Genomic DNA, 15132 nt, shown 5'->3' on the forward strand with positions numbered 1-15132 from the left:
CATGGAAAAAAAATGAAATTTTCTTTCATGCTCTGACCATGTACTCTATACTATCTCCTCTTAAGGGGTTGGCTATCTAGTGTACAATTCAGATGAAAGGAGTTGAATTGAATTTAGACAAAATCTTTTGGTATAGATAAGTGACATTGCACATTAGAAGCTCTATGGGTAACTAAAGTGTCTATAAAGATGGATGGTTCTTGTTAGATGGAAAAGCATAGAAAATCTAGACAGGCTTTGTGAAAATCTTCATCTCACAGAGGTTTATTCTGGTTTCTTCATCTCATTTTATGCTGTCTAATGGTATCTAAATTTCTGTTTTCCTCATTAATTTAGGATTAGTTTCAAAATAACCTTGGATAATAGCATACTTCTAGAAAGCAAACGTAGTAAAAAGTTGGAGTTTGTCGTGGACATAGTTGGTCTTCTCATCTTTGAATGACGCTTACATATGATGAATAGAACTCATTTTGATGTTGAATGATTTCAATAGCTTCTTAGGCCAAAGTGTGACAAAAAAAAAGATGTCTGTAGTCTGATTTTCTTAAGTTTATGGTTCACGTATATATGCTTTCCAATAAAAATGTGAAAAAAGTATTTTTAGGGTCATGGATACAGTTCAGTTTTAATGTGAAACAAGTATTTTTAGGGTCATGGATGCAGTTCAGTTTTAGAGCATTTGCCCCGTGTTAGTAAGGACATTGTTTCAATACCTATCAGAAGAGAAACAAATCATTGATGTAATAAATACCTTAACTTATCCACAAATAAACAAAATAAATATACCTACAAGTTTCAATAAAATCCAAACCTGCAGATAATAGGTGATGCAAATTACTCTTTCATACCTTTCACATTTACAGAGATCAAATTATGTGTACAAACAAATAAATAAAATGAAAATTATTATTAAAAGCTGAACAAAAGCTTACTTTTCTACCATCTTTTATCAAATGGTGTCTGGCATTGCCAAACTCCAGAACAGTATCCTGGAACTGAAAACTTATATTTAAGTTTTATATTTATATTTTAATTATATTTAAGTAAAAATTAGCTAGGAATTAAAAAATGGACTTACTGTGCTTAGTTTGCTTTCTTCTATAGGCATAAAAGATTTAGGACACTAAATAAAAGAACACTCATAAAAGACTCACTCTGCTCAATTCCACGGGTTGCAGTGACAGAGTATCACCAACTTGGTAGCCTAAAAGAATAAATATTGATTCATTCATAGATTCTAAGCTGAGAACAAAGCTATCAAGAACAAGGTTTCTTTGAATGCTCTCAGGTAGCATCTTTCTTTGCCTCCTCAAAGACTTTGCTGGTGGCCAGCAATCAATAATGATGTTCCTCTTGCAAAGGTATTGCTCCACATCTACCATCAGAATTTAATTTCTTCCTGTGACTCTGTCTGTATCATTGTCTCCAGACTTGTGTCTCTTCTTGATGACATTAATCATTGGATTAATTTTATAATAGATTCAATAACCTCATTTCCATCTTAATTTTATAATAGCTTCATCTTATCTTGATTATATATGCCAAGAATTTATTTTTAAATGATGTCATATTCAATGGGTAGAACTCTATTGGTGAAGACACAGCAAAATTTGAAAAACATAGTAAAATTATATTTCTAACAAAACAATTCCACAAAATTTAGTCAATCTGATAATTATAAGAGATTTCAGACTAGATTATTATGCTAAATATAGTACATCTATCACAAATACATTTGCCAACATAGTTTGATGGAAATTTAGTTGTTATTTTTAATAGAATTTTAAAATGAATTTGAAGTAAACTGCTTTAAAATTAATTTCCATTTTAACTTATTTTATATAATTAGAAATGATGTGGGGTGCTGGTAGCTAATGTCCACCATTTTAAATATGTGGGAACTTTACTTAGCAAGTTTCTAACTATGCTATGGAGCCCTAGCATTTCCCCTATCCCTTACTGTAATATTGTCATGATATCTGGCCTTATGTGGGTCTTTGATACATTTGGAATTGATTCTGGTGCAGGGTGATATATAATGATTTAGCTTCAGTTTTCCGCACACACAGCCAGTTCTGCCAGGACCATTTGCTGAAGTGGCTGTCCTTCTTCTATCCCATGTTTTTGGCTTCCTTATTAAATATTATGTTGCTATAGGTCTTTGGGTGCATTTTTGGGTCTTCGATTCTATTCAACTGGTTCTCAGACATATTCTTGTGAAAGGGTCAAGCTGTTTTTATTACTATGGACAAAGTTTCAGATCAGTTCAAGTAACTTGGGAGTGGCATTTGGAGGGTTCTTTAAATACAGGATCATGTCATCTGAAAAGAAGAATAGATTTACTTCTTCCTTCCCTGTGTGGATGCCCTTTATGCTTTTCTCTTGCTTTCTTGTCCTTGCTAGGAATTCCACTGCTCTATTAAAGAGGAGTGGAGGCAGTGGGCACTCTTGTCTCATTCCTGATTTAAAGGAAACAGTTACCATTAAGTATAATATTAGCTATAGATTTGCCATATACAGCCATTATTATATTGTTGAATGTTCCATGGGTCACTAGTGTCTCCAGAACTTTTACCATAAAGTGATATGGGATCTTGTCTAATGCTTTTTCTGCATTTATTGAGATGATCATGTGGTTTTTGTTCTTGTTCCTGTTGATGTGATGAATTCCATTAATTAACTCTGGTTATTGTCATCATGGTCATGCGTAGCCTTGTATATGCTTTCTATCTTTTCATTAAACCTATTTATCAGCAGTGTTTCTAAAGCACTTTGAGAACTATCTTTAGGTCCACCATTGTATGTTTTACTTCCTGTTTATTTTGTGTGGGAGTTGAAATTCTTCGACTTTTCTTTTCCCTGTGTTTCTATGGTTTGGTCTACTCATTTGGAAAAAAAATAGCACTAAAATCCAAAAACACAATAGAATATAATATTAAGTCAAAAACCAACACAGAGCTCTACCATGGCATAGTCTTTAAATCAGAGATTTTAAATCATATACAGGTATTCCCTTATCTAAATACTACTTCAATTTTGTTTGGGGAGGGGTATTGTTGTGTAAAAAAAGTAGATTATATATTATTGTAGCCAAGGAGCAACTCTGTTGTAAGGGCCAGGTAAACTAAAACAATTTAAATATAACAGGATGAGCCAAATAGAGTAAAACGACACAAATACAGTCAAACAAACTGAAGAGAACAAAGGAATAAAGAAAAGAAAGGAAAAAAGTCTCAGAAATAAAGGAAAACAAATACAAATAAAATGTAAAGGAAATATAAAGAAAAAAATACATGAAGGAGAAAAAAAGGATGAAGATAAATGAAGGAAAAGAAAGAAAAAATTTAAAATAATGAATAATCAAAAATAAAGCCAGAATAAAGAATGTACACAACTAAGAAGTAGGCTTAGCAATCACCATTTTCTATATATCTATGACTAAACAAACACAAAACAAAAGAACACAACAACAAACAAACAACAACAAAAAGGGGACCTTTTGTCTCCTGATGTCTGGTATGCAGTCTTTATGAGGATTCACGTTTGTTTATTCCTTTTTTTAAAATTCTGTTTGTTTTTAAGTTTTCTTGTTTTTCTTTTTGTAAAGGTAATGTACAGAAGGGTTGCAGTTACATGAGTAAGGTAATGAGTACATTTTTTTCAGTGTTACCCTCTCCCTTATTTTCTCCCATTTTCTGTCATTTTCTCCCATTTTTCCCTCTCTCCCTTCTCCCCAACTTGTAAGGTTAATTTTCAATATAGTACCTAATGAGTATCACTTTTGCTTTGGTTCACCTTTTATCCCACCTTTTCTGTGATTCCCCTTCTATTTCCCAAGTCAGATAAACATATACACAAGACAAAGTGTATTCAAACTAGAAACAATGCCAACGGGCAATAAACTAGAGGAGAAAAACTGCAAACAGAGGAGAGAGGGGGGAGAGAGAGAGAGAGAGAGAGAGAGAGAGAGAGAGAGAGAGAGAGAGAGAGAGAGAGAAACAAACAAAAACAAAAAAGCCCTCTTGTTTCCAAAACATGGAAATTGTTTGGATTATCATCATTTTATGTGGTCATATGTACACAGCTATTGAGCACTTGTGATCCTCTGCTAGGACAATCCTAGACATATACTAATTATTACAAATAAGGGAAACCATGGGACCTATCTTTCTTTGGGTCTGGCTTACTTCATTTCATATGATTTTTTCCAAGTCTTTCTATTTCTTCACGAATAGGGTAATGCCATTCTTTCTTATGGAAGCATATTTACCTAAATGATCACAAACAAGGCCATACTAAAGCTACCAGGATAAGTATATTCATTACAGCATTATTTACCCTAACTAAGAACCAACCTAGGAGCCCTTCAGTAGATGAATGTGTCAAGTAGACAATTCTTTTTTAAAATACATTTTTATTGTAAAAATACTGTATAGAGGGATTACAGTTACATAATCAAGGTAATGAGAACCTTTCCTATCAAGCATTGTTAACTCCTCCTTTGTTTTTCTCCTACCATCCTTTCCTTCCCACTTCCACAACTACACTCTCCCCCTCCCCTAAATTGTAAAGTTCATTTTTCAACATAGTATCTTGTACATCTTATTGTTACAATGGGTCAACCTGTATCCTCATTTAAGCATTATTTTCCCTTCCCCTCCCCAAGTTAGAGAAGTGTATATACAAGATGCAGGGCACCAACATCAAATACAGTGAAAACAGGGGTTATACTGTGGGGGAGGAGCATACAAAGAAACAAAAAAGTCACATGGTACATTATAAATACGTTAGGAACAATAGCAAGAAATTAAAAAAAAACCACTTTTGTCCCTATCTTGGGGTTCATTTGGCTTAACATCATCTTATCTAGTCTTATGTACATAGCTGTTGACCTTGTCCAAGACATATACTAGTTATTGCAAATAAGGGAAACCATGGGACCTATGTTTCTTTGGGCCTGACTTACTTCACTTAATATAATTTTTTCCAAGTCTTTCCATTTCTGTGCTTCCATCAGAAAGAATGACATCACCCAATTTGTTAGGAAATGGAAAGTAGACAGTTCTTAACTGCAGCCTAGCTTCTGTAGAGAGCTTGAGCATGGGAGAGGTTGCAGCATACCTGGAATCTGTAGCGTTCCCTGAGATGCAGAAATGGCTAGCACCTGGATTCCGACTCTCAGTATAGCCTAGAAACACATTTGGCTTTTAAGACCTGTCTGGTTTTGATTCTCTTTTTCAATGAGGTTTTAGACACTTTCCATTTTGTAATTCCAAGGTGCTGTGGCCACTGGCCTGGCTGGAATGTTGTCGACCTTGTCTTTGCTCACTGCTGCAGGGAAAGGCTGCCTGCTAGTAGGCTGGCCTTTGTTTGCCACGAGAGAAGCATGGTGCAAAAGTATCAGATTCCATTTTCCCTTTTCAAGAATGGCACCACTACTCCAGAAAGTGTTTCTGGCCAGGTGTTCTGGCAGCCTCTCTGTCACCTTCAAAAATGGTGTTCTTCTCGGGTAGCGGAAGGGGATCCAGCCATTTTGCTATTCTCTGGGGAACGAATGTCTTCTGTGGGGTACACACAGTTCCCAGTGATGGTTCAGACCGTCTGCGACGTGGCGAATTATCTCTCCTTCTGACTGTGGCCAGCTTAGCGGTGGGCTCTCGGTTTGTTTCTGCTTTTTCCCCGTGGGAACTCTTTAAATTCTTCAGTGAAAGAATGTGCAAAGCCTGGGGCTCGGCGTCCGCTGCAACAGCCCCTGGTGCACTGCAGTGTGGGGCACTGGTTTCTGTCTTTTTATGCAAAAAGTTTATAATCTTCTTTTTTCTGGTGTGTTTCTCTGTATAATTATAGCTTAACTGGTCCAACTGTCTAGATGTGGAGTGCCTGATGGGAGCCTAAAATTCTGCTTCTTCAGACTGAGCTTAGTTTGTTCCCCATTCTCTTTCCACCATCTTTTGCCCAATGTGTACACAGTTTTTTTTTAATGCCTTGCATTATTTAAAAAAAAACTTCCTTGCTAAGTATTTTTGTTACGTATATCAGTTATGAATTTGTTTCTGCATAACATTTTTACTGTATATTTATCACTTAATCATTTTATCTAACTTCTAATAGTAAAATTTTACCTTAATTGCTATTTAAATAATAATATTATAAAACACATCTCTGCTTTTCATTCACAGACTTCTTAGGTCATATTAGTTTCAGGTTTACTGTGAGGGATTTGTGTTGATTTTTGACACTTTTATGGTGGATTTAATTGAAGAGAATTGAAATCATAAAGTTTGAAATACAAAGAGAAAGAAAAGAATTGAATTTTTGATACTGTTTCGTTCTCTTTTCTCTCCCTTCCTTTTTTCAAGTGAATAAGTAAGTATAAAATACTTAATGTTATCTTTTCTAGTTCTCTCTTAGCTCTTTTCCCAGCTCTCTCTCTTTCTCTCTCTTTCCCAGCTCTCTTTCCCAGGCCTTTCCCCACCGCGTGGAGGACCAAGATGGCCTGGTGCCAGCCTGAACGATGAATAAACCTACCCCTTACCTGAAAAAAAATAATGTTAATTCCCTCATTTGAAAAAGAAAGACATGAGATATACACTAAATAAAAGATGTTTAAATTATTTGTTGTATATTTGCATATATATGTATATCTCTTAACAGTTTATATTTTATGGAGAAAAGGTTCATCACATCAAACTTTGAAAGCTGGCAGTCAGTTCTTTGTTTTATTGTACTTGTTTTCTTTGGTAGTGATTTTGATTAGTTATTACCAAATTCCAAAAAAGAAGAGTTTATATAATTAAAATTGTTGGGAGTTGAAGTATAGCTCTGAGGTAGAGTATTTGATTGGGTTTGACACTCAGCACAACAGTGGAGGAAAATTTAGATAAGCAACTAGAGTAGTTTGATTATAAATAATTCTATTGTGTCTAGTTTCTTCTATCTGATGCTTTATCCCATAAGATTTCATATATTTGTCTAACATTTGTAATGATCATTTAACAAATGGGTTTTAAAAGCATCCAGCAAGAGCTAGGTGCTGGTGGCTCATGTCTGTAATCCTTGCTACTCAGAAAGTTGACAATTGAGGAGCACAATTCAAAGGCAGCCCAAGCAGAAAAATCTGTAAGATGCTTACCTTCAATTAATCAGCCAAAAAGCTGGAAGTGGAGTTGGGGCTCAAGTGGTAGGGTGCTAGCCTTGAGCAAAAGAGGGCAGGGATAGCCCCAGGGTCTGGGTTCAAGCCCCAGGACTGGGACAAAAAAGATAAACAAATTCAATTGCATAAATTTTGTTATATCTCTTTATCTTTTCCTTTCCTCTATTTCACATTCCCTTGGGAATGAAATCTAATCCTCTTTTTGAGGAACGATAGAAGTGTTAATTATACTTTGTTTTACTAATTCTGTGTGAATGACTGTACCACATTGTTAACATTTTTCTTCATGAGATCTCAGTAAAAGTAATTTCATACTTATATTCATAAATATCAAGATATCAGTTCAGAACAAGTATAGAATATAAGTATAATAAACAGAACATTTTTAAGTTTTACATATCTGAATTCAAACTAGGCTCCATACTTCCTACTAAAATGTCAGAAAATTCACTCCCTATAAATCCAATTAGTTTATCTATACAGAGGAACTAGCAATATCTAGTAATAAGTTTTTTGTAAGTAAGGCAATTAATGCAGGAAGCACTCAAGATTGTATGTAAAATAGGTCAGTTAATACATTATAAAATAATAATTTTAAAGAATAACACTTCAGTTAAATTAAAATCAATATTAAAAGATAGCAGCTAGAAAACTACAAGGAAGCAATTTTAATATAATTCTAGGTAAATAACAGTTAAGTTTGACTAGGTTTTGCTGCATTAACACGCCATTTTAATCTCAGTGTTTAGACAATGTATAATGCTTTTCTATTGTTGATACATGTCCATACTTAGACACTAGATGTTCTATGATTATCTAAGCCCTTCAGTGATGGAGATTATTGGTGCCTACCTGTCCTACATTTTTCTTATTACTAAGCCAGAGTAAGTAAGTTTTCATTATTTAGCTATACTTGCTTAAAATAGTCTACCAAAATGCATTTCACTTTTGTTCATATTTTATTGATCAAAGCACAGTGTGTCCACATTTGAAATCAAGAGATGGCATACTATTACATCATCAAGTACCTAGTGAATGAGAGAAGACTGATATTGCCATTAGTAGATCTCTTGTTCTTTTCTGTTATGCTTTCATTTTCCCACTTCTCTGACTTTCTCTTCTATGCAGCCTCCTAATGAAAGGAAAATGGAGAAAAATACTGAATTCATTAGATAACTGATTTTAAATGGAAGAATAAAGTGATTTTTTTCTTTCTTGCCTCTACATATATTTTCAAAATTTTTATTCTTGACATTGAGCATCATTTGAGCTCTTAAAATGAGCTGGGCATTTACTGTGTTACTCATCAGTCTCATTTTATCAGTCAACACAAAGACTATTCATTATAGTATGCATGTAGAAACGAAAACATTTTTTAATTGTTAGCAAAGCAACTGACATACAAAACAGATGGGTGGGGTAATAAAGGGGAGAATGATGGAAGGGATGACATTGTTGAACATGCATTTTACTCATAACCTAACTTGAATGGATTGTAAATTCTTTGTACAACTACTTAAAAGTTCTTACATTTTATAAAACAATAAAATATCAAAACCAAATAATAAAAAAGTTATGCTTAGCGATCCCAAAGAATCTGAAAACAAACCAAACATATATATATATATATATATATATATATATATATACACACATTTACATATATATGCATGTATATGTGTATATATAATCACTATGCTTAACATAGTCAGTATTTAAAAACAATATATCCTTGTCAGGCAACTTGACAGTAAAATATATTGGCTGTAAGTGGAATCTTACTGAGAAATCTACAACAGAGAGCTAATTAGTGTGTTGGCAAAGCTGTCATCTAAGACTTTTTTATCAGTGGAAAATAAATGAAGGTAGATTTTGGAGATATATGAATATAATTTGGTGTCATACATAGTCATAGAAATATCTTTAATCTCACACTTTTGAGAAACTAATAAAAGTTGTTGCTTTAATTTACATCTTGTACTTGATAAATGGAGATAAAAAGTGTTCATATAAAGGAATTCATTCTTTTAGTGAAATATATAATATATTCCTAGTTACAGCAAGAACCATAACAAGGTACATAAAGCGTGAGATCTATTCAGAGGATACAAGCTGTGCTTGATTGCTGTACTGCAAATGACTTAAATAAGAGATTTAATCCCTAGACTGACAAAAGGGCTGAAGAGGAAGGGAAGTAGCTGAAGAACATATGTGGATTTGACAGTATTGATAATGGGGAATTTTTTCCTGCTAACTGAAAGTTTTGGTTTCCAATACATGGAGGAATAACAAATGTAAAATCACCTGGAGGATGTAAAGCCATTCTTCACTGACCTCAGAATCTCAAGTGCCTCCTAAATGACTCCTACATTCACTTTAGATTGTCTTTTAATCTTTTGAAAGACTAGAAAATATTAATATCCAAGGTTTCGTGAAGAATGGAATTGTTGAGATGTTGAATCAAATTTCAGTATGAAATGAGTAGTAATTCATACGTACCTTAATTACTATAGTCTTTAGTTTCTGGAATATTCTAAGATTTGTTTACACGCTAACTCTGTGTTGTAGAGTTCTTGGGGACTAGAAGCTTTATATATGATGTGTCTTATTTTCTCGCACAGAGCTGGAAAAATACTAATTTTACAATTTCAGCTAAACAGGAGCCCTGCTTGTGTTTATTCACCCTTCATCAGCAGTTGGGGGCCACAAATAATGACTTCCAAAGCCTCAGCTGTGCCTCTGTCATCATGAGTGCACACTGGGAATTTTTTTCCGCAATGTGATGAAGTTGACCATCAAGAGATGGAAAGTAATCTTTGTTTATTTCAATAGGCTCCTTGTCTATCCCAGGATCCTTAGATCCTTAGATTCTTTGACCTTCAGAAGGTCAAAGAAAAAGATGTGTTTGAAGCAATAGTCAGAAGGGTAAGCATTGAGCAAAGTGGGAGAAATTCATGAGCCAAGATATACTTACTGGTGACCTCTAGAAACTGGAAATGGATTCAATCTAAAGGTTCCTTAAGGTTCTAAGCTTTCATGATACCATTCTTTTAACTCATCTGATGTATTTCAGCTGTGACTTCCAGAGTTTCAAGATAACCAACGTGTGTTAAGTCACCAGGGTTGTGGTAATTAGCTGTATCAACAGTAGCACACAGATATCACATCCAACCCATCACATTCCCAGGGAGTCTCTCATACTGCTCTCTCGTCAGAAAGGAAAAATGAAGTTGAGCAGTTAGAAGTATGATCTTATTTAAGAAAATGTAGACAAATCATTTGAAATACATTTTAAATCCTCCTTGAGCCTGTTTTATGTATGTTTTCTTGCCTCTTCCTTCACCTAAGACCACTTACTAAAACAAAGGGTTGTATACTATGAGTCCCAGCCCTTCTACTTTGAGAACCATCTATACAAAAGATAAGAACTTAGGAAGATGAGTTTTGTGGTTTTTTTGTATTATCTACATACTAAGTCAGAAAAGAAAAAAAATCTCTCTTGAAAGAAAAAAGAAGATCGCAGAATTCCTTCTGGTGTACGGAAGAGAATTATCAGAACAACGTGACCACACAGTTTATATTTGTATATCAAAACAGAATATAAAAGCCAGGTGCCAGTGGCTCACACCTGTAATCCTAGCTATTCAGGAGGCTGAGATCCAAGGATCACCATTCAAAGCAAGCCTGGGCAGGAAAGTCAGTGAGGATCTTATCTCCAATAAACCACCAAAAAACTCGAAGTGGCTCTGTGGCTCAAGTGGTAGAGCTGTAGCCTTGAGGTGAATAGCAGAGGGACAGCACCCTGAGTTCAAGCCCCATGACCAATAAACAACAACAACAACAACATAAACAAACAGAAAGACAGAATATGTGAGTGTTGTCTTCAGAGATTTCATTACCACTTTTACATATATTTTAAGTGCATTTTTAAAATAACCTTCATAGTGTTGCAGTAGATGTTACATGAACTAGTGTTTAAGTTCATATTGTCTACCAGATGGTGATTGAAATTCAGAATTGCCTGATTTTAAAGTTCTTGTTCTTAATCAATATTTGGGGAAAGGTTAGATATATGATTTTGATGTTTGTGTAAAAATATTCCTTTAATGTTTGAAAACAAACAATATTCCACCATTTCTTAGGGGAAAAATATCAACCATTATTGCTTCAAATACTTTTCGGAACACATTATGTTTTTTTTTCAGACTAAAAGTATAAACATGTTAACACAACTTGAAGTTATTTCCATTCAATGATATCTACTTCATTTTAAAATTCTCTTATCTTTGTTAATTTATTAATAGTGTATATTACTATGTGCTCACTATGTTTTTTTTTTTCTGAAACACCTAGCCCAGTGTTAAGTAGAATATTTGTCAGATGACAATAATATGTAAGTTTTAAGTAATTCCATTACTATATCAGGCATTACTAAGCTTGAGTCTTTTTTTTCAAACTATGTTCTGTGCCTGTAATTTACTTTTAAACACATGAAAGACAGGTATAGTAAAGTTATAAGGTCCTTGTTTGCAAAATGCAATATCGATATCAGTTCTAGATTTTCATTCATTATGTGTATATTCAATTTTGTCTATATTTTGGTATTGTCCATACTTGTTAATTTTTTGAATTTTTATCAGAGTGAAAAAGTTATCATGTTAAATTCCAGATATTTTGTAGTATGTACAAATATTCTTGATCTTTGTTTTGCTAGGCAGCTAAATCACTTAGAAACATTTTGATTATGCTTTTAATTTTTGTTATAGTAAAAGAGAGCAGAATTCAGTCTAGAAATAATTTGCTCACTCTTGAGAAAAAATCTTCCTGAGTTTTTTCCTGGTGTTGTATGAGTTAGGCAGCTCTCCATCCTTACTGTTCAAGCAGACATCTACAGTTATGTGTGAATTCAGATGGTTTTCTATTTCTTGCGGTGGATTTCTTTCCTTGACTTTGGTGTCATTTTCTTCACACCTACTGATCAGTATGAAAAGCTGAAGACACGAGGTGAGTGGGCTCTACATGCTTCAGAACCGTTTCCTCTTTGAGAATTTACCCTGCAAATTCTCGCTGTTTCCTCCCTTCTATAAAGCAGCTGTCTTCCTTTCAGAAAGTGATCTGTTTCTTGGTTACTCTCTTCCCTGAGCCTTAGACTAGATTCTCCACTTAGTAAGCTGGGCACTTTGAGAGGCCTAACTTATCTGCAGCCCACAGCTCACAGATCATTGTACTTTGTTGTCAAATAGCATCAGATGTTTCCTTCTTGCTACATTATGTTCATTATTTTTACATGCAGAGGAGGGTAAATCTGAGTACTATTACTTGGTTGTGACTGTAAGCAAAAGTACTGTTAAATAAAAATATTATTGTACTGCTCTACTCCTGGGAATTTTGTATATGTTTGTGTTTGTGTGTATATACACATATGCATGTCATATGTCTGTGTGCATGTGTGTATACTATAATCACATGTATAAATTCTAAGTTTTGATAATTAAAAGTACTCTTAGCTTATATGAAATATTTATAAACACATATATATGAGTATATAAAGATAAAAATATACTAAACTTGAATGAGTTTAGGAAAAATTATAAAAGATTTGAAAAAATTGAAAATTCTGTTGTAAACTCATAGGCATGTAAAAAATATAAAATCAATGCAAATCGTTAGACTGATGATTAAAGCGCAATTTTATCTTTCTTAGAAATCCAATTAGTGTATTCAAGTTTTATATGTGGCTAGGTGGTTACATCTGATTCATGGTAGTCCTAAGTTTAAGTTGAAAAGTAACGTAAGTAAAAATGTAAAAATGTTTTGCTCATTTACAAAAATCTTTCCCAAGTTGTCATGCTAACACAAGAAATTACATTAAGTTATAATTCAGAATGTATATTTAAATATGAGTGTTTTTTCTAAACGGTAAGTTATAAATATTATCAGTCTTTAAAGATGAACAGCAGGAAGTTTGTACACTGATCAGTACTATATGAGGTTGTTGGACAATAGTTATGAGGTGAGGATAACTATGAAACTAGATTCTTAAAATTAGTTTTGTTTAATTAATTCTAATTTAAATGTTATAATTAATTATGATGTATATTTGGAACTAGTTGAGGGTTTGAATTTAATTTTACCTTAATTTTTTTTGGAAATTTCATGAGTTCTAAATATGCATTAAATATTTCCTATGAGAATTCTGTGCACAAACTCAGAAATTTACTATATATAAGGAAAGCTAGCTAGCTAGCTACATAGGTAGCTAGATATCCGATATTAAAGACCATATATTGAAGACTTATATGATGAAAAGCACTAAAATATCTCTTTAATATGTTTTATGTTTATCATATAACTGAAGTATAACTGAAAGATATTGTAGAAAATGATTTTGCTTTTTTAAAATATAGTTACTGTAAAATTTAAAATCATTTAGATGACTTTTTCTGTATTTCCTTTGGAATAGCACTAAGATAAATAATATGTCTTGATATGTGTACTCAATCTTGCATTTATTGAAAATTACTTTGGAAAGTCAACAATGTCCTATGATTGATAGATAAGAATAGAGAAGTGAGAATGGCATAGGTTCTTCAACATATACTGAAATTGCAAATCTGAAACCTGTCACTGAATTTTGCTACTTAAGCATGTATTTTAAAATGGTGCATTAATCATCATAAATCAAAGAATTAAATGAAAATGAGACAACCAGCCTGTCTTTTGGGAAAATAAAAGAGAGAGAGAGAGAGAGAAGGACCAACCAACTTATCATCAGAGAGCTGAAATTATTAACTAGGGGTTTAATGTTTAATTATGCATTTTGGCCCTAAATTCTTAAAGAATATGTCTAGTGATAATCAAAATTCCTTCCAGACTAATTTCATGAGTCTGAAAACAAATAAAGAAATATTTTTAAGTACTCTTGAGTGAAGAAATATTTTTAAATGCATGTTTGGGGAAGTAAGACTTAAAAGAAACAATTTGTGGATTGGTACATTAAATATAATGGCTACATGCTGAAACATAATAAAATAATCCTGAATTTAGGGATTGCTATTAGATATACACATGCTTAAATATGTTAAGGTAAAAGCTAATCTTTTCTAAAAAGTAGATAAGGAAGAAATCTACCTGTTTGGCCTCTCCAAAAATTCAGAGACGTAGTATAATGTACTATTATTTAGTACTATATGACAATTCTGGATTTCTTCTTGATTCCATAGCATGTTGAGGTTTAGATTGTTCAAGTATTGTTCATGTGCTGGTTCTTATACATAACAAGAAACAAACAACACAAATCATAAGAAAGTCTCACATATTACTTACATTCACATGCTGTGAGTGAGAATTCAATGTTAAAGTTGAATAGGAAGCTAGATTGGAAAAAAAAATCTTCCCAACTGGTACGGATGTGTCCTGAAAAAGTTATTGTGTCATTTAACAGCAGGGCATAATAAGGCTTGCAAGAAATGGAAAAACTAAATCAGAAATTAGTATAATCTAAGAATATAATTTTAAATTCCAGACATGGACAGTTGCACACTAATAAGTATATAAGAGTGTTAAGAGCCTTAGCAAATGATTCATTTTCAGATGTATGCTTAAAATATACCAAAATTTTAATAGCAAGTGAGGATTTGCTAGTAAACGATCTTTAATGTGCTGAAGTTAAAATTTCAATTTAATTATACTTTAAATTTTAATTTAATTATACTTTAAATTTTAATTTAATTATACTTTGCTTAAGCAAATTATAGTTGTAGAGAAGGTGAACATAAAAAGAATCTCAACATTGTGAAAACACTGATATTTTTCCTCTTCAAGCTATTTTCATCGTCATTTCTCATTTAAACTACATATATAAAAGTGTTTTGGAAGAAAGTGAGAATGAACTGTGTAGGACATTTTGCAAATTTTATTTCTGCTTGTGTCTTTTCAAAGTTGTTTGACTGGTGAAAGTTTATTCTCTCAGAATATCA

This window comes from Dipodomys spectabilis, unplaced genomic scaffold (genome assembly GCF_019054845.1).
Source record: "Dipodomys spectabilis isolate Male_0828 unplaced genomic scaffold, ASM1905484v1 ptg000002l, whole genome shotgun sequence".
Classification (NCBI taxonomy): Eukaryota; Metazoa; Chordata; class Mammalia; order Rodentia; family Heteromyidae; genus Dipodomys; species Dipodomys spectabilis.